Source organism: Saccopteryx leptura, chromosome 2 (assembly GCF_036850995.1).
Source record: "Saccopteryx leptura isolate mSacLep1 chromosome 2, mSacLep1_pri_phased_curated, whole genome shotgun sequence".
Lineage (NCBI taxonomy): Eukaryota > Metazoa > Chordata > Mammalia > Chiroptera > Emballonuridae > Saccopteryx > Saccopteryx leptura.
This window is the reverse complement of record NC_089504.1, coordinates 283,110,172-283,129,672: the sequence shown is the minus strand read 5'-3', so window position 1 is coordinate 283,129,672 and position 19,501 is coordinate 283,110,172. Positions and strand designations below refer to the sequence as shown.

The following is a 19,501-nucleotide window of genomic DNA, read 5'->3' as shown; positions in this document are numbered from 1 at the left end:
TCCCAACTCCTTTCAAATAATTTCTCATAACCCAACTTTCTCGTTACCTGCACCCATTACCAAATGGTGTGGTTCTTACACTATCCTTACCCTATTACATCCATCCCTGGCCCAAAGCTCCCCCTGAGCCTCCCTCTGGTGGGGATTCCTGGACCCATCAGCTCTGCAGAGCTCTGAGGGGTGAAGTGCAGAGGGTCCCAAAAGGGCTGTTATGAACTTGAACCTTGCAGAGGTGATACAGATGCATGCAGAGGAACAGTGTGGTGATGGTAAAGACAGAAGTTTGATTTCCAGCCCCACAGTCTCTAAGGTTCTTTTTCCCCAACATCCCTCCAAGAATTCCAGGAGAAAGTTCTCAGCTTCCCCAGACATGGCTCTTCAGCTTCAAATGCTTGCCTGCTTCTCCAGTCTGCTCCCAGAAACTGCCAAACTTCAGTTTAGAGGCTTTACAGGTACTGAGGTTAGCAAGTCTCTCTTCCAGCCCACAGCTGCTTGGCATGAGGTGAGGCAGCTTCTGGGTCACCAGGGTCTGTAGCTTGGAGGGGGTCAGCATTCTCTTCCCAACCTCTACTGAGTACTGTTGGAAGTTCTAGATGAACATCTGGATGGCCCTCTCCACCTCACTGAACTCCTTCCCAAGCATCCTCAGCATTGGCTGACCAACACTGTCCCATGGTGCCTGTGTGCTTGGTCCTTTGGTGAGAGTTGTATTGTCCTTCTATCTGCTCCAGAGGAGTCAATGGCTCATGATCTCCCTGCTGACAGCTGCTGAGACAGAACAGGACCAATACCCTACCATGTTGACTGCTGCAGTCTTTTAATAAGTTTCGGTGAAGTCTCGAATAAAATAGGTTAAGCTGATTCCTCCCACTTAATCCTTCTTTTTCAAAATTTATTTTTAACTATTCTAGTTCCTTTGCCTTCCCATATGACTTTTACAGTAATTTTATCTAAATCTACAAAATTCTTTCTAAGATTTCCCCCTCACTAATTTTTTTTTTTTTTTTTGTATTTTTCTGAAGTTGGAAAGGGGAAGGCAGTCAGACAGACTCCCACATGTGCCTGACCGGGATCTACCCAGCATGCCCACCAGGGGGCGATGCTCTGCCCATGTGGGGCGTTGCTCTGTTGTGACCAGAGCCATTCTAGTGCCTGAGGCAGAGGCCATGGAGCCATCCTCAGCGCCCGGGGCCAACTTTGCTCCAATGGAGCCTCGGCTGCGGGAGGGGAAGAGAGAGACAGAGAGGAAGGAGAGGGAGAGGGGTGGAGAAGCAGATGGGCGCTTCTCCTGTGTGCCCTGGCTGGGAATCGAACCCAGAACTCCTGTATGCCAGGCCGACACTCTACCACTGAGCCAACTGGCCAGGGCCTAATTTTTTTTATTGTGGTAAAATACACATAGCACATACTTCAGTTTCAACCAATTTAAAGTGTACACTTCAGTGGTATTTAGAATATGCAAAATGTGCAGCCATCACCACTGTCTAGTTCCGGAACATTTTCATCACACCAAAAGAAAACCTGACACACATTATGCAGTCACTCCTCAACCTCTGGCAAGGACCAATCTGCTTTCTGTCTTAATGAATTTGCCTATTCTGCCCACTTCATACAAATGAAATCATACAACATATGACCTTTGTGTCTGGTTTCTTTCATTAAGCATATGTTTTTGAGGTTCTTGCAAGTTGTAGCATGTAAGTACTTTATTCCTTGTTATGTTCAAATAATATGCCATTGCTTGTATATGCCACAATTTGTTTAACCATTCCTTTCTTGATAGACATTTGGGTTCTTTCTACCTTTTGGTTATTGTGAAAATGAATGTTTTTACAATTGACTTGAAATGTGAAAATAAATGTGCTGTATACAGCTATTTAAGTACCTGTTTTCAGCTCGTTGGGATAAATATCTAAGGGTAAAATTTCTGAATCATATTCTATGTTTAACTTATTGAGGAACTGCCAAACTGTTCTCCACAGCAGCTGCAACATTTTACATCCCCACCAGCAATGTACAACAGTTTTAATTTCTCCTCATCCTCACCATACTTGTTATTTTCCATTAAAAAATTATAGCCATTGCCTGACCAGGTGCTTGCGCAGTGGATACAGTGTCAACCTGGGATGCTGAGAACCTAGGTTTGAAACCCAGAGGTCGCCAGCTTCAGCACAGGCTCACCAGCTTGAACGCCAGGTCGCCAGGTTGAGTGTGGGATCATAGACATGACTCCATGGTTGCTGGCTTGAAGTCCAAGGTTGCTGGCTTGAGCAAAGGGTCACTGACTCAGCTGTAGCCCCTCCACCCTGCCCCGGGGAAAGCACATATGAGAAGCAATCAATGAACAACCAACATGCTGCAACTGCAAGTTGATGCTTCTCATCTCTCTCCTTTGCTGTCTCTGTCTCTTGAGCAAAAAAGAATTATAGCCATCCAGGAAAATGTGAAGTGGAATCTTATTGTGGTGTTGATATGCATTTACTAAAAGACTAATGACATTGAGCACCTTTTTATATGCTTGCTGTTTATTTGAATATCTTCTTTGGAGAATTTTTATTCAAATAATTTTCTCATTTTTAAATTGAATTGTTTAAATTTTGTTGTTGAGTTGTAGCCCTTTCACGCTCAAAGAAGGATATTTTTGCTGGACATAGGAACCAAAAGACAGTTTTTTCTTTCAGTGCTTGAAAAACATTGTGCCACTTCTGGCTTCCATGGTTTCTAATGAGAAGTCTGCTGTCATTCAAATTGTGTCATTTTTCACTACTTTCAAAATTTTTTCCTGTTTTTAGCTTTTAGCAATTTGGTGATGATGTGCCTTGGCAAAAATTTATTTGAGTTTATTCTCTTTGTGGTTTGCTCAGCTTTTTGAACCTGTAGGTGTATCCCTCTGCTAAATTTGGGGGAGTTTTCAGCTTTATTATTATTATTATTATTATTATTATTATTATTATTATTATTTTGTATTTTTCTGAAGTTGGAAACAGGAAGGCAGTCAGACAGACTCCTACATGCGTCCGACCAGGATCCACCCCGCATGCCCACGAGGGGGCGATGCTCTGCCCATCTGGGGCGTTGCTCTGTTGCAACCAGAGCCATTCCAGTGCCTGAGGCAGAGGCCATGGAGCCATCCTCAGCGTCCAGGCCAACTTTGCTCCAATGGAGCCCTGGCTGCGGGAGGGGAAGAGAGAGACAGAGAGGAAGGAGGGGGGGGTAGAGAAGCAGATGGGTGCTTCTCCTGTGTGCCCTGGCCGGGAATCGAACCCAGGACTCCCGCACACCAGGCCGATGCTCTACCACTGAGCCAACAGGCCAGGGCCTAATTTTTACCCTTCTTACAAATAAACTTGAAATAATTCAATTGCAGTCATGCCTGAGGTTGCCTCCTTCTCCCAGTGACCTGGGCCATCAGCTTCACCTTCTGCTTGGGTGTTGGATTTTCATCCCTTTCAAGTGAGTTTTGGACTGACATTGGCAGTCACCAAGGCCATTCCCTTTATGCTCCTATGAACATGAGAGGGGCTAATGAAGTGCTCCCTCAAGTCGCCATGCCCTTCACACTACTCCCTTGTCCTTCACCCTGCAAACTTTGTGGGGCTTTCTGGCATCATAAGAGAAAGCTGGAGCCAGGATCTGCTTCACCCCTTCCCCAGGCCTGAAAGATCTGGGCCTCTATTCTCAACAATGATCTCTTTTGTATATAAGCTCTGTGTGTGACAGCGGTGCACTTTAGGTGGAGGAGCCCGAGTATGCACAGACTGGGGACTTGCCCAGAATCACAGGGTTTGCAGGTTCTCCTAAAGCCTTGACTTAAGGAGCCACTTGTGCAGCCACAGTGGAAAAGGTGCCCAGATCCGGGAGTAATCAGGATATCCGTCAGCTGGCCCTCAGGCCAGGCCAGCCCTCTCCAGGTCCTGGGCAGGATCTGGCCCTTCCTGCTGACCTTCTCCAGGCACTGCTCTTCCTTGGCCACCTTCTTGCACAGGTTCTGATGCTGCTGGTCCTGCTGCTGCTGTATCTTCTCCACCACGTGGGCGGTATGCTTCTCCCACTTGCAGCCCTCACCTCTCCTTGCGCTTCAGGGCCTCTTGCAACAGGTGCTCATAGCCATTGTGGATCCTCATAACCTCGGCCTTGTTCAGCACTTTGGTTCACTGAATCTTGCTTTTGAGCTGGGCATCTCCACATCCTGCTTCCGCAGCTCCTCCAGTTGGCTCTGTGGCGCCTTCAACTGTTCCAGCAGCTGTCGCAGCAGCTCTTGGTAGTCCTTCCCCATCAGTTGAGTCAGTTTCCCCTTCAGCTTCTGCAGCTTCTACTTCCTGCACGAGCCTTGATGGCCAGCTTCTTCTCGCTCACTTCCACCTTGTTGAAGAACAGCCCCAGCTGTCCCCACTCCGCCTTGCAGGGTACATCAGGCAGTGGCTCTGCAGCCTTCTCTTTGGCTCTCAGCTCCTTTCACTTCCTCTTCTTCCGGTCCAGCTCCTGCTTTCTCAGCTGTCTTTTCTCCAAAGTGGCAGCAGACAGCTTTTTGGTGCTGCCCTGGCTCCGGGTCTCCTGTATCTTCTTATGCAGTCGTTGCTGCAGAACATCCGAGGGAAAGAAAGAGTCAGGCTCTGTGGCCAGTCTATCTGCAGGGGACCCTGTTGAGCTGGAGACCTTTCTCTCCTTAGCTGATCCCGGTTTTCTGGCCCCGAGGCTGCCCGAGACTTCTCTGTCAGTGCCCAGGCCTTGGGCTCTGCAACCTTCTCCTCTCTCTCCTGGGATTTCCTCTGTGCTCTCTTCCTGTCCTTTTATTGGGGGCTGGCAGCTTCTGAGCCTTAAGTTTTGCCAACCAGTTTACACTTCTGTGGCTCCAGGCTGGGCTGGGAGCAGATTTTCCTAGCCAAGGATCTGCAGGTAGACATCGTTGGCAAGTAGAGAGAGGAGAGCAGTGGGGAGGGGGATAGGGCTGCACAACCTTGGCCATGGCTGCCAGGCCCCGCTTGCCAGCTCAGCCTTATATTTTACAGCAGTTTTTTTCAGTCCTGTTCTTTTTCTCTTTTCCTTCTGGGAACCCAATGACACAAATGTTAGATCTTTGTTATAATCTTGCAAATCCCTGACTCTGCTATTACTTTTTTCCATTCTATTTCGACTCTTCATATCAAGTAGTTTCTGTTGTTCTATCTTGTTCACTGATACTTTCCTCTGTCCGCCACTCTGCTGTTGAGCCTGTCCTCTGAGGGTTTGTTTGTTGTATTTTTATTTCTAAAATTTCCATTTAGTTATTCTTTATAGCTTCTATTTCTTTGCTGGGACCTTTTAAAATTTTTGTTTAAACATGTTGGTAATTGCCTTTTGAAACATTTTTATAATGACTGCTTTAAAATCTTTGTCAGATAATTTTAACATCTTGTCAACTAGGTGTTGTTTGTTTTCATTCAGTTGGGATCTTCTTCTTGGTGTGATGAGTGCTTTTAAACTAAAACCTGGATATTTTGGATGCTGGATCGTATTTAACGCTCCTGTTTTAGTTGGCTTTCTCTGATAATCCTCAGGCAGAGGAAGTATGTGTGGGTGCCTTGTTATAGCCAGGTAGGAGTAGAATCCAGGTTAGCCACTTGGTGTCTGTTTATACCTGAGGGGAGGGGCTCCTACATGGCCTCCACTGACTGGGGAATGTGGGTGGCCTTGTTATCACATGCTGTTGGTGAACATACTGACTCTCTACTGGGTCTCTTTAGGTACCAGTCCAGCCATGAAGGGTAAGAACACCTCTTTACAGGCCTGGTGAGAGTAGAAATCTAGAATCCTATTCAACCTTTGCTGGTATGGGTAGGGGCAATCCACTGTTCTTTCTAAGATGTTTGGCTGGAGTAGAATGGTTATTATTTAAGTTTTCTACTTTGCTAGGCTGCCTCTTTTCTGATCTTTTGGCTGGTGAGAGCATGCTTTTATTTTTTTTGTTTGGTTGTATTCATTGGCATTTCTAGGTTGCTGGCTTCTTCAGCTCCAAGTCTGGGATATATGAGGCAAAAAGAAAACCCAAGAAATTACCACTGTGTAGTTCTTTGGGTCTGAGGTCTCTAGCTGGTCTTTCTCTTTTTCTCTATCTTTTAGAGTCCTTTCTGTTTGTTTTATATGCAGTGTTCAGGGTTTTTCATTGTATTAGAAAAAGGAATAGGAACAAGTACATCTACTCAAACTTCCCTTATCCATTCTCTCTTATTTACTTGTTTATTTGGTTATCCACTAGGTCAGTGGTTCTCAAACATTTTGAAGTTGGGGCACATTTAAAATCCTACAAATAATTGTAGGCGCACTATATACATATTTCTGAGAAATATGTTATAATAATTAAGTCAAATATTAAAGAGAAAATGATAAATTCAAGTATGCTTTTATGGTAGTTAAACAAAATAAATACGACAAAATTAAATTTATTCTGACATTAAAAAGCATTTTTATGTTACATTTTTTGAGTTATGCTTTTTAAAATTCGTAAAAAATAGGGGTTAAAAATATAAAAACGACAAAAAGTTATCTTTTTATATATATAGATACATTCTTAGTAAGATTTAGTAAATTTGGCAGGTCCTGACACGAATGTGTTAAGTTTTTTCATTCTTGTGTTTGTGAGAAACATGAGCCTGATGTGTCCTAGCAATTTCTTCAATGTTTGGGCATATATTTGAAAGGCAAACTCTCATTTCCTCATCAATACATTGAAGAATTCCTCTCTTTTTACTCTTAATTGTGTTGAGTGCAGAAAACCCCCACCATACATATCATCTTAACTTTACACCAAACAAAGGATAGAAGAAACTTGCCTCTAGTCTTTCTGGGGAACATGGGGGGTAGTGTAAACAATCCAGCACCACAGCTTAACAGCCTTATGCAACCTAATCAGGCAAGTGAGGTGGGGGGTTGGGCAGACTGTCAGCTTACAGCCAATTCCCCATACCTCTGTCCCCCAAAAATCTAAACTCCAAAAACCCTATTGGTTTTTGGCCTCCAATAGGCACATATTTCTCTGGAATACCATAGGGCGCACCTGGAAATCTTCTAGGGTGTGCCAGTGTGCCTTGGTGCACACTTAGAGAACCACTGCATTAGGTTGTGAGTTCTTTAAGTATATTTTTGTATCTTTAATACTTAGTCTGGCACATAATCTGTAAATGTTTGAAACAAGGGAAAATGAAAATAGAACATGGAGTGAAGTGAATGAATCATACTTCTCTCTCATCCGTTCTTAGGAAGGGAGGAGGCTTAATCCTCTCCTGAATGATGACATTTCTCCTGGTGCTTTGATGTTGAAAAGAGGTTGGCTCCCAGAGCTCATAGGCTCCTTCCTAGGTTCTCATATGTTACTGAAAATTACCAATAGATGGCAGAATAATTGATGAAAATGGACTTGACCAAAACATAAGCAGGCTAATTGCTTCTGTGACAGAAAATCAGTTTTATTACCTTTACCCATCCTGGATATAATTCCAAGATGTTGCTCTGAAGGCTAGATAGTATGTTTTAGTCTTGAGGTAAGAGATGGACTGAAAGGAAATGAGTTCTGTTAGGCTCCTTGGTGATATGTGACAACAGGATTACATTTTGTGTGTGTGCATGTAAAAATAAGTGTCTAGCATTGAGTTACAGTTCTCCCTAATTTCTGTCATTTAAACCTATAGGAAGTTGAAGATTGTATGACTGGAGGAATAATACTTTTCTTAAACAACATTTTAACATCAATACTTTAAAAGCTAAACAAAACAACCTCCCCACCCCCACAAGACCCCATATCCTATTACCCTTTTTTTTCTGTCAGGCCCTGCTGATGTGTACATGTTATTGATTCAATTTTTTGAATTCTCTTTTTATTATCAAAAGGATTTTCTGATGACCTGACCTGTGGTGGCGCAGTGGATAAAACATCGACCTAGAACACTGAGGTTGCTGGTTCATAACCCTGGCCCTGCCCAGTCAAGGCACATACAACAAGCAATCAATGAACAACTAAAGTGAATCAGCTATGAGTTCATACTTCTCATCCCTCCTCCTCTCTCTGTAGAATCAATGAATACAATCTTTAAAAAAAAAAAGGATTTTCTGATGTTAATGTAAGGGGGTGTTGCTTTTAAAAACTTCTATTTGAACTCAAGTGTGGAAAGTTAATCACACTGCAGTTATAGGACCAAAAAAGGCCTGAGTGAAGGCTTTGATTGTTTATTTGTTTCCACTTTATTTTTCTCAACTTTTTAATTAATTAATTAATTGAAGTAGAGAAGGGGAGATAGAGAGACAGACTCCCACATGCCCCCTGACTGGGATCCACCCGGCAACTCTATATGGGGCCGATGCTTGAATCAACCAAGCTATGCTCAGCACCTGAAGCCAACGCTCAGACCAACTGAGCTCTGCTCAGCACCTGGAGCTGACGTTGGAACCAATTGAACCACTGGCTATGAGAGGGGAAGAGAGAAAGAAGAGGGAAAGAGAGGGGAAGAGAAGCAAATGGTTGCTTCTCATGTGTGTCCTGACCAGGGACTAAACCCGAGACGTCTATACACTGGGTTGATGCTCAATTCACTGAGTCAACTAGCCAGGTTCCATAACATTTTATTTTAAAAAATTTCAAACCTCAAAGGCTAGGGAAGTAAAGGCAAAAATAAATGAATGGCACTATAGTAAACTAAAAAGCTTCTGCACAACAAAAGAAACTGACAACAAAACAAATAGGCAGTCAACAAAATGGGAGATGATAGTAGCAAGCAATAGCTCTGATAAGGGGTTAATATCCAAAATATACAAAGAACTCACAAAGCTCAGCAGCAAACAATCTAATTAAAAAATGAGGAGAGGCCCTGTCTGGTTGGCTCAGTGGTAGAATGTAGGCTTGGCGTATGAATGTCCCAAGTTTGTTTCCCGGTCAGGGCACACAGGAGAAGCGACCATCTGCTTATCTATTCCTTTCCCCCTCTCCCTTCTGTCTATCTCTATTTCTCTCTTCTCCTCCTGCAGCCATGGCTCAGTTGGAGCAAGTTGTTCCCAGGTGCTGACGATGGTTCCATGGCCTGCTTCAGGTGCTAAAATAGCTTGGTTTCTGGGCAATGGAGCAGTGGCTCAAACAGAGAGAGCATCACCCAGTAGGGGCCTTGCCAGGTGGATTCTAACCAGGGCACAAGCAGGAGTCTGTCACTCTGCCTCCCCATTTCTCACTTAAGAAAAAAAATAGGGAGAGGACCTAGACACTTCTTCCAAGAGGACATACAAATGGCCAACAGATATATGAAAAGATGCTCATCTTCACTAGCCATTCAAGAAATGCAAATCAAAACTACAATGAGAGATACCACCTCACACCTATTAGATAGGCTGTTATTACCTGACCAGGTGGTGGCGCAGTGGATAGAGCATCAGACTGGGATGCAGAAGGACCCAGGTTTGAGACCCTGAGGTCACCAGCTTGAGCGCAGGCTCATCTGGTTTGAGCAAAAGCTCACCAGCTTGGACCCATGATCGCTAGCTTGAGCAAGGGGTTACTTGGTCTGCTTAAGGCCCATGATCAAGGCACATATGAGAAAGCAATCAATGAACAACTAAGGTGTCGCAACACGCAACGAAAAACTGATGATTGATGCTTCTCATCTCTCTTGGTTCCTGTCTGTCTGTCCCTGCCTATATCTCTCTCTGTCTCTGTAAAATAAATAAATAAATAAATAAATAAATAAATAAATAAATAAATAAATAAATAAATAGAAAGATAAGCTGTTATCAGCAAGACAGGTAATAATTATTGGAGAAGCTGTGGAGATAAAGGAATCCTTATTCACTGTTAGTGGGAATGCAAATCAGTACAACCATTATGGAAGTATGGTGGTTCCTCAAAAAATTAAGACTAGAACTACCATATGACCCAGCAATCCCTCTATTGGGTATCTACTCCAAAAACTTGAAACAATGGTATGTAAAGACACCCCCCCACATACCATGTTCATTGCAGCATTATTCACAGTGTCAAAGACATGGAAACAACCAAAGTACCCCTTGATAGAGAACTGGATGAAGAAGATATGGTACATATATACTATGGAATACTACTAAGCCATAAGAAATGATGACATAGTGCCATTTATGACAACATGGATGGACCCTGAGAACATTTTGTTGAGCGAAATAAGTAAATCAGAAAAAGCTAAGAACTGTATGATTTCACACATAGGTGGGATATAAAACTGAAACTCATGGACATAGATAAAAGTGACATGGTTACCAGGGGGAGGGAGATGTAGGGGAGAGGGCTGTAGGGGAAGGAGTAAAGAGGGCCAAATATAAGGTGACGGAAAACAATTTGATTTTGGGTGATGGGTATACAACATAATCTACAGTTCAAATGGTATAGAAATGTTTACCTGAAACCTATGTACTCTTATTGATCAATGTCACCCTGTTAAAGTTAATTTTCTAAATACAATTAAAAAACATTTCAAACCTACAGAAAATTTGAAAGAATAAAATAATGAATAATCAAATGCTCTTCTGCTACAGTTATTGTTGTTTGCCACATTTGCATTCTTTTCTTTCTCATATAGTTAATTTGCATACGTTGAAGGATTTGGTTTTTAAAGTTCCTTCAGTCTCTAGATTTTATACCTACATACACCCCAATTTCCTTTTCTTTCTCCTTCCTCTCTTTCTTCTTATTTTAAAAATATAAATCTTCAAAACTCTGCCCTTCTAGTCTCCCATCAGTGAGTTATGCTTAGATTCTGCTGATCACGAAGCACCCACTGGATGAATGATTTTCACTTGACTGTGATATTCATTTTGACCAAGAGTTTGGCTTCAATTCATAGCAGATGAAAAAGGCTGCTGTAGGATCTGGAACTCCTAGTGACCTTTCTATATACTTCAAGGAAATGTTTCTGGTCAATTGGCAGAGGCCTAGCTGAAGACCTTTTTCTTATCACAATTCAGGGAATCACTGCAACTGTGTGAAGCTGAGAGCTCCCTTTCTCAGTTACTCACTCTTCTCCAAACTTTCATCTCTGGTCTTGGGAACTGTGATTGTGTGTAACACGATTCTCCCTCAGCTCTGTGAGCCAGGCTTCGGAGTTCTCTCATGGGTTTTCTACTTTAAAAGAGAAATACAAAGAAGTAGTATCATTGTGGGGAAAGTCTAGTATTAAAAAAATCTAAACACCTAAGTAGTTGAAATAACATATGCAACATATGAAGTGGAAGCACACATTGTTAGAACTATATATTCTCTATTAGAAAGTACCATTGTTGTCCCTGGTAGTCTAGTGGTTAGAATTTGGCGCATTGCCACAACCTGGGTTTGATTCCTGGTCTATAGAATTCTTTTTATTCATTTTAGAGAGGAGAGAGGAGAGAGAAAGAGAGAGAGAGAGAGAGAGAGAGAGAGAGAAAGGAGGAGCAGCAGGAAGCATCAACTCTCATATGTGCCTTGACCAGGCAAGCCCAGGGATTCGAACTGGCGACCTCAGTGTTTCCAGGTCGATGCTTTATCCATTGAGCCACCACAGGTCAGGCTAGAATTCTTTTTAATGATTAACATTGTTTCTTCTAGTCACTTCTTCCATCTTCCCAAAGATGAAATACAGGAAATGCAGAAAAATGCATAAAAAATCACTCACAATTTAAACACTCAGCAATAACTTAACATCCAGTATTTGAACAAAATGAAATCATACTATGCATATTATTTATTACCAACTATTTTTGTTTGTTTGTATTTTTCTGAAGTGAGAAGTGGGGAGGCAGAGAGACAGACTCCCGCATGCGCCTGACCGGGATCTACCCAGCATGTCCACCAGGGGGTGATGCTCAGCCCTTCTGGGGTGTTGCTGTGCTGCAACTGGAGCCATTTTAGCACCTGAAGCAGAGGCCATGGAGCCATCCTCTGCACCCGGGCCAACTTTGCTCCAGTGGATCCTTGGCTGTGGGAGGGGAAGAGAGAGACAGAGAGGAAGGAGAGGGGGAGGGGTGGAGAAGCAGATGGGCGCTTCTCCTGTGTGCCTGGCTGGGAATCGAACCCAGGACTCCCACATGCCAGGTCAACGCTCTACCGCTGAGCTAGCCAGCCAGGGCCACCAACTAACCAATTACTTTTTTTTTTTTTTTTTTTTTTACAGAGACAAAGAGAGAGTCAGAGAGAGGGATAGACCGGGACAGACAGACAGGAATGGAGAGAGATGAGAAGCATCAATCATTAGTTTTTCGTTGTGCATTGCAACACCTTAATTGTTCATTGATTGCCTTCTCATACGTGCCTTGACTGCGGGCCTTCAGCAGACCGAGTAACCCCTTGCTCGAGCCAGCGACCTCGGGCTCAAGCTGGTGAGCTTTTGCTCAAACCAGATGAGCCCTCGCTCAAGCTGGTGACCTCAGGGTCTCGAACCTGGTTCTTCCGCATCCTAGTCCGACGCTCTATCCACTGTGCCACCACCCGGTCAGGCCCACTGACTACTTTTTAAGTTGATATCTTTCCAACACTTTCCAGTGGAAATTTTTTTCAGCAACATATTTTCTTTAAATTTAATTATTTAATTTTTGAAAAGATAATATATTTATATAGTTAGAGATTCAAATATTTATATATGCCTGATTGGTGGTAATGCAGTGGATAGATCGTCAACCTGGGGCGCTGAGGTCCCAGGTTTGAAACCCGGAGGCCACTGCCTTGAGTGTGAGCTCATCTGGCATGAGAGCAGGCTCACCACCTTGAGTGTGAAGTTAACAGCTTGAGCCCAAAGGTCACTAGAATGAAGCCCAAGGTCGCTGGCATGAACAAAGGGTCACTGGCTCAGCTGGAGTTCCTGGTCAAGGCACATATGAGAAGCAATCTATATATAAACAACTAAAGTGCCACAACTACAAGTTGATGCTTCTTATCTTTCTCCCTTCTTGTCTCTATTTCTCTAAAAAAAAAAAAAGATTCAAATATGCAAAAGTGCACAACTAATAAACCTAATTTTCACCTCTGCCTTCTAGTTTTCCTTTAATAAGGCAATCAATGTTAAGTTTTATAATTATAATGTTGTAAATATGCAAATGCAAGTATATGTATACAGACGTATATATTAAAATATGTTCCTTTTCTTGAATAAATGACAGCAATTTATACATGTCTTCTTGCACATTTCCTATTTCACTTACACTTAACAATATATTTTAGAAATAGTTCCAGAGTAAATATCCCATAGCATATAGGATTTCATTGTATTGCTGTTCCATAATTAATCGAACCAATTTCCTATGGATGGACACTTAGGTTATTTGTAAACCTTTGATATTACTAACAGTGTTGCAATAAATAATCTTATACATATGTCATTTTGCACAGGTGTGGAATCACTGTCCAGGAACTCAAATGCTTATTCTAAAGGTATGTGTATTTGTCAATAGCTATTGCCATTTTGTCCTCCTTAGAGGTCATATAAATTTATAATTTTCACTAGCAATGCACAAAGTAAATATCATTTTAAAAAAACTTGTGGGTTTTCATCAATCAATAGTATTTCTGATCTTTTGACCCCCCACCCTCATTTTCTTTCTTTTTTTTGGTGTTACAAATTGCACTTTGCTAAACAACTGCATAGCTACATCTTTGTGAATATCCTTAGTTATTTACTTAGCATAAGTTCATAGAAATGGAATTATTACCTCATACCATGTATTAAGTGGATTAAAGAATTAAAATGCAAAAGCTGAAGTAATTAAATGCTAGGAAAAACATATCAGGAGAACACTTCCAAGATAAAAGCAAAGGTAGGAGTTATAGAGCATAAAATTGACAGATTAGATTACAAAAGAACAGAAATCTTCTGCCCATCTAAAAATCTTACAAATAATTAAAAGACAAATGATTAACTGATATAAATCAGTAATATAAATATAATATAGTATACTCAGTAGAAAAATAGACAAAGCATATGACTTAGCAAGTCTCAAAACTAACAACTGGTGAGTTTATGAAAAATTATCAACTCAGTAGTAATAGAATAAATGCAAATTAAAATGAGATTCCATATTTTTATCCTGTGCTTTCTAAAGCTGAATAATGAAATCCAGTTGACCACTGTATTTTAGTAATACTCACTGAATACTGCAAATTGGTGATATCTCTCCATCTGGCAATTTGGTATATGAATCCAAAGCTTTAAAACGTGCTTATGTTTTCAATTACAACTTTATATTATGCGTTTGCCTTAAGAAAACACTCTCTCTCAAATGCATAACCATGTGTGTACAGAGATAACTCCTGAGATAGAGTCTTAACTTGTCTGTTAATTTCAAAGACCCCTGTGAAATAAAGATAGAAGAATTAAAGTTGACTTTCCTTAAACCTGTGAAACAATTAAAAAAAAAACAAACTACAAGAATTTTCATCACGATTGTAGGTGAAATTTTTGAGAGCTTTTTTTCTTCTTTGGCTCTGTGTTGAAATTTTCTCTTAACATAAATCTCAGAATAGTAAAGAAAATTGTGGGATCCAAACTTGATGTGGTAATCTTTATACGGAAAATAGCCCACACCTTGGCTGTTACTCTAGCAGCATAGTGGTGCACATAGCTCCCTTCCCACCAGTTGACTGGGGCTCGATTCCCAGTCAAACACACCCTCTCTTACTTTTCTCAGAAATAAAGGAAACAAACAACCTCTACCTGAGAGGAAAATCCAGATGTTTTGTAGCTGCAGTACTGAACCAAGTCTGTCTGCTGGCTTTGCACGAGTTTACGAAAAAATTTTTTTTGAGGGGGGGTGTTAGAGGGTTAGAGAAAGTTCTGAAATAAAGGCTGGTCAGATTTTCCCCCCCTAACTCTCAGAGGTGGCTCTAATTTACTAAGGGGTCAGAATAAGAAAGTCATTTCAAGTGCACGCGCTGTGGAGAGCTCGCGAAGTTACTTCGCAGCGGTACTGGTAGCAACAAAAAGTAAAGGGGATCTTCCCCGCCTTCCATAGCTCACCAGCTCAGTCTTTCTTCCGGTTCCGCCATTCCAGGAACAGAAACCTCAATTCCAGTGTCCAAGCTAGAGATGTCAACAGTAAAATCCTCCGAGGCTACCTCTCGCATCCTTGGGTGAGGCAGCTTGTGTTTTTGGAGGGTTAATAGTAAGGTGACCAACTTTTTTACAATGAAAAGGACAAAAATAAATAGAAGAAAACAATATCATAAACAAAAGAAACATTTTATTCATTGCAACAATAATACACTATAATATGATAAATGCATAACAAAAACATTTGTAATATTCTGTATTGTAATTTTGCTTACATGCCTATGAATTTTTAATAATAATTGTAAGAATAAAGCACTTATTTAGATAATATTATCTAAATGAGTACTTTTCAATTGAATAAATATTTTTTGTCAATGTCTCATCTTATAACAATATATTGGAAATATCTGAACAAGAAATATCCTTCATATTGAATTTTACGGCAAGTGCTGCAGCTAGAGTATCAACATTCAATCTCAATTTCTCTCTTGTCCAAAAATCATTAGTGATTGAAAAACTCTTTCAACCACTGCATTAGTTCCATGGCAGCACAATGTAAATTGAACAAGAATAAATAAATTTTCACATGGAATATGTTCATTTTTGAAATGGCTGAATATTTCCACCCATCATTTACCAATTTCGACGTTTTCATTTTCCCATTGTATTAATTTTTCAGAATTTAAATATACATTCAGTCTTCTAATTTCTTCAAAGAGACAATTGTCATGTATTTTGATGTCTGGCATTTCTTTAGATAAAAACTCAAGACAAGATTCAATATCTGTTCAATATACTTGTGATGAAGTAAAAAAAAACCATTGAAAACTTATTTCCCATGATGTTTGTTTCAGACCATTCTTCAATATATTGAAAACATGTCTGGTAAAAATTCTGCACTTCTTTGATAAACTTTTCTGTTATGCCCGGATTTGATTCCTCTGTCTGACAATTTTCTTTTTATAATTAAAGGAAGAAATTTTTCTTCAAAACAAGATTTATATTGAAGGATAAAGTCATTCAAAATAAGACTAACTTCCATAGCTGAAATGTGTTCACCTTCAATCTTTTGAATGGTTTTGTGAAAAGTAGATAGTTGAATATGTACAAAATACATTAATATCTCAGCCATTTTATTATTGAAAAATGATTCCAGGATTTTAGGACATTTGTCTAAACTTAAAAAATATAAACGGAGAGGCTCAAACAACTGTAGAACATGCTCTATAGCAGGTGTTAGAGCAAGCCATCTAACTTTTGAATATCCTTAAAGTTTTTTGTATTCAACATTTGCTTCTTCACAAAATTGTTTTAAAGTAGCAACATGAATGGTAAAATGACTAAAATACAAGTAAATTGTAGTTATTATTACTTCCACATCAATTGGCATGGCACAGGACACTGTGTTGATTGCATTTGACAAAATTATAACCTATTTCTAGTATTTTCTTTTGGAGTAACTCTTGTAATTGTACATACACAATATTCACCCCTTTGTGTCTTCATCTATCAAAATTTGTATTTGTATTATCAGCCATTAGTGCAACAACTTTGGATTTCAAATTGTTTTCATTTATTACTCTGTATAGATGGTTTGACAAAATTTCAGAAGTTTTGCCCTCAATGGATTCTAAATTTAAAATTTTTACTTGAATGCCCTTGGTAACATTAAAATATCTTTCTATTATTGGATACAATTTAACTTATGATTTGATGCATCAGATAAAATCATCACAAATGCTGTAGTACTTTGTCACAGTAATTTTTAAATACTGATTTCAAAATAGCCTCACATTTTGTCCTGGCATATGAAAATTTTGCATTGTAAAACTTTTTCAATAATTTAGTTGTACAATTCATACTACGAAAACTTTGTGAATTATGGTATGAAATGCAAATGTTCCCTTCATTGCAGCCAACTGTTTTTCATCTTCAGAATAATTTGAAGTTTTAAGAAAACTTGTTACTTTACAACTGGAAGCTGATGTATCTAATGATTGCTTATGTTTGTTGGTGGTCAAGTGTTTCGTTATCGCTGCTCTGCCCCCAACTGCAATACAAAATTGTCCGCTGCAAATATTGCAGAAAACAATGGTATCTTTCTTTGATATGAGGAATGGAAATTCCGTTTTCAATTTATTGTTGAAGTGGCATTTTCTCTTTTTTGAGTTTTCCATCCCTTAAATGAAATGAAAAATAAAAATAAAATATAGAGCTACAGGAATGATGCAAGCACATTAGGAACTGAAAATGTTACATCATGGTAGGCAAATTTTCTGGAAGCTAAATTAACAAAAGTAAATATCAAACAAAATCACTAATTTGGAATGATATTTGGGTGTATTTCTCATTTTCTAATTAAAAAACGTCTGTTTTATGCAACTATTTAATCAAAATGCGTTATTAATAGATATGGTTTGAAGTTAGATTTCCACTTTAAAACTCGAATTTTGGGAAATACTTGTAGATAAAATTATATGTATTTGGAAATTACTAAATAGATAATGAATTAATAAAACGTGAATTGTGCTTACCTGTGATTGAACATTCACTGAGAAAGAAATAATTGTGAGTCTACAATGTCATGTAGTATGTGCCATGTTGTCTTTCAGTAAGAAGTATAATACACAAAGCCATTTGTGGGCTCGGTATATCGCGCACTCCCGTGTGGAGTGCATGCATCTCATAATAGCGTCTTGCCGCACTGTACTGATCCTTGATGAATCATCATGTCAAATACAAATACGCCACATCACATGCAATGGATCAACTCTGCATTGATCAAATAAGGACATTTACAGATTAGTCTTCTAACATCAAAAAGGAGGACATGTAGGAGGACACTTTTCGAGGGAGAACAGAACTTACAAAAGAAGGACTGTCCTCCCTAAAGGAGGATGATTGGTCACCTTAGAAGTGACAGGGAGGGGCAACTGGGGTCACCCACCTGGGCTGCAGCCATCACTCAAACCTCAAGTTAGGAGTTGGGCACACTTCAGCTGCCCAGCCGAGGGCATAATGCAGGCACCAGTACCATGGGATTCAGGGGCTCTAAACCAGATTTCTGGTGTCGACCTTGAAGTTTGCACAGTGAAAACCTTTGCATGGGATTCTGATTTACATGGATCAATGAACAAGGAAAATAAAAGAGCAGCTCGAGGTTCTTCATCTCAAAAGGCATTAAGTCTAGACTTACTCTGCTCCTTCATAGGTGGCACACTATGATTGTATATAGTTGTTAGTACTCTGCATTGTGGCTGCAGCAACTTCAATTCAAAGCTGGGTCAATGACATATAGTTGTAGTTGGCTTGGGCAGCTGAATTTATTTAACCCCGTGTTGTTAGTGTTCAGGGTTTCATGAAGAGGAGCCACAAAGGAGTGAGGCAGCAACAACAATACTATAAGTGGAGGGCCCCAATATCTTTAGGATTGAGGTGCCTTGGAGAGATCAGTTATCCAATTTATTAAGCAGAAATATGACATCTTATGTAAGAAACTAACAAGCAGAATACAGTGTACAATTTTATTATTTAGTTTTGCAAAACTGATTAGATTTCTCTTGCCCTTTCTGAGACACAATACCACACCATCTGCTATCTGATTCCTGACCTGCAGAAAGCTCCGGCTGGGCCAAGCGCCCACGTCCTTGGGCTTTCCCTAGACGCGACTGCTTTCAGTCACAAGTGCTTGGCTTTGACCTTCACTTCCTCAGGATGGGAACAGAGAGTCATTCGGTGCTTTGGCTTTCCTCCAGCAACCTTGCCATCCTTTTTTTTTTAAGTGACAGAATGGGAGAGCAACAGACTGCTACATGCGCATGTGCCCCAACTGGGATCCACCTGGCAACCCTGTCTGAGGCCATGATCCATGCTTGAATCAAGCTAGCTATCTTCAGCACCAGGGACTGATGCTGCAACCAACCCAGCCACTAGCTGCCAGAAGGGAAGAGGAAGAGAAAGGGAAGAGTGAGGGGGAGAGAGGCAGGTAGTCCTTCTCTTGTGTGCCATGACAGGATTTCGGGGGATGTCCTTACACTGGGCTGATGTTCTATCCACTGAAGCAAACTGCCAGGGCTTTATTTATCTTTTTTAAAGTGACAAAAGCTTATAGGTACTTTGTGTGAGGTAGTGTAGCAGAACTGCAGCCAACTAATGAGATGAATAATTGTCTCCCCCTCAGCTCACTCTGCTGCTCACCTACCTGGGACAACCCAACCAGCCTTGGGGCTTCAGGGAGGGATGCATAGCCTCAGAGATGACAGAGGGTGCAGAGGGAAGCTCCTTTGGCTTCAGCTGAGTGGAGTAGAGAATCCTTCCTTGGGGAATCCGCAGCCCAGCTCTTCTTCCAGAGGCTGAAGAAAGGAATGCTTAGGAGAGCGGAAGGAAATCTCCTTAAGGCTCTGAATCCCCTCCGCATTATATCTTGGTGAGAACTTTGCACCTAATGAGTATGATCTTTTACTTATATTAGTAAAATATTAGTTTTTAAAAACAAACTCGAG

General features: G+C 40.6%; 2 pseudogenes; both read right to left on the bottom strand.

Annotated features, from left to right (window-relative positions):
• Positions 1-355: 355 nt before the first annotated feature.
• On the bottom strand, positions 356-674 carry LOC136393461 (protein S100-A14 pseudogene; annotated as a pseudogene).
• A 3,213-nt stretch (positions 675-3,887) lies between these two features.
• Positions 3,888-5,142, bottom strand: LOC136393996 (surfeit locus protein 6 pseudogene; annotated as a pseudogene).
• Positions 5,143-19,501: the final 14,359 nt, after the last annotated feature.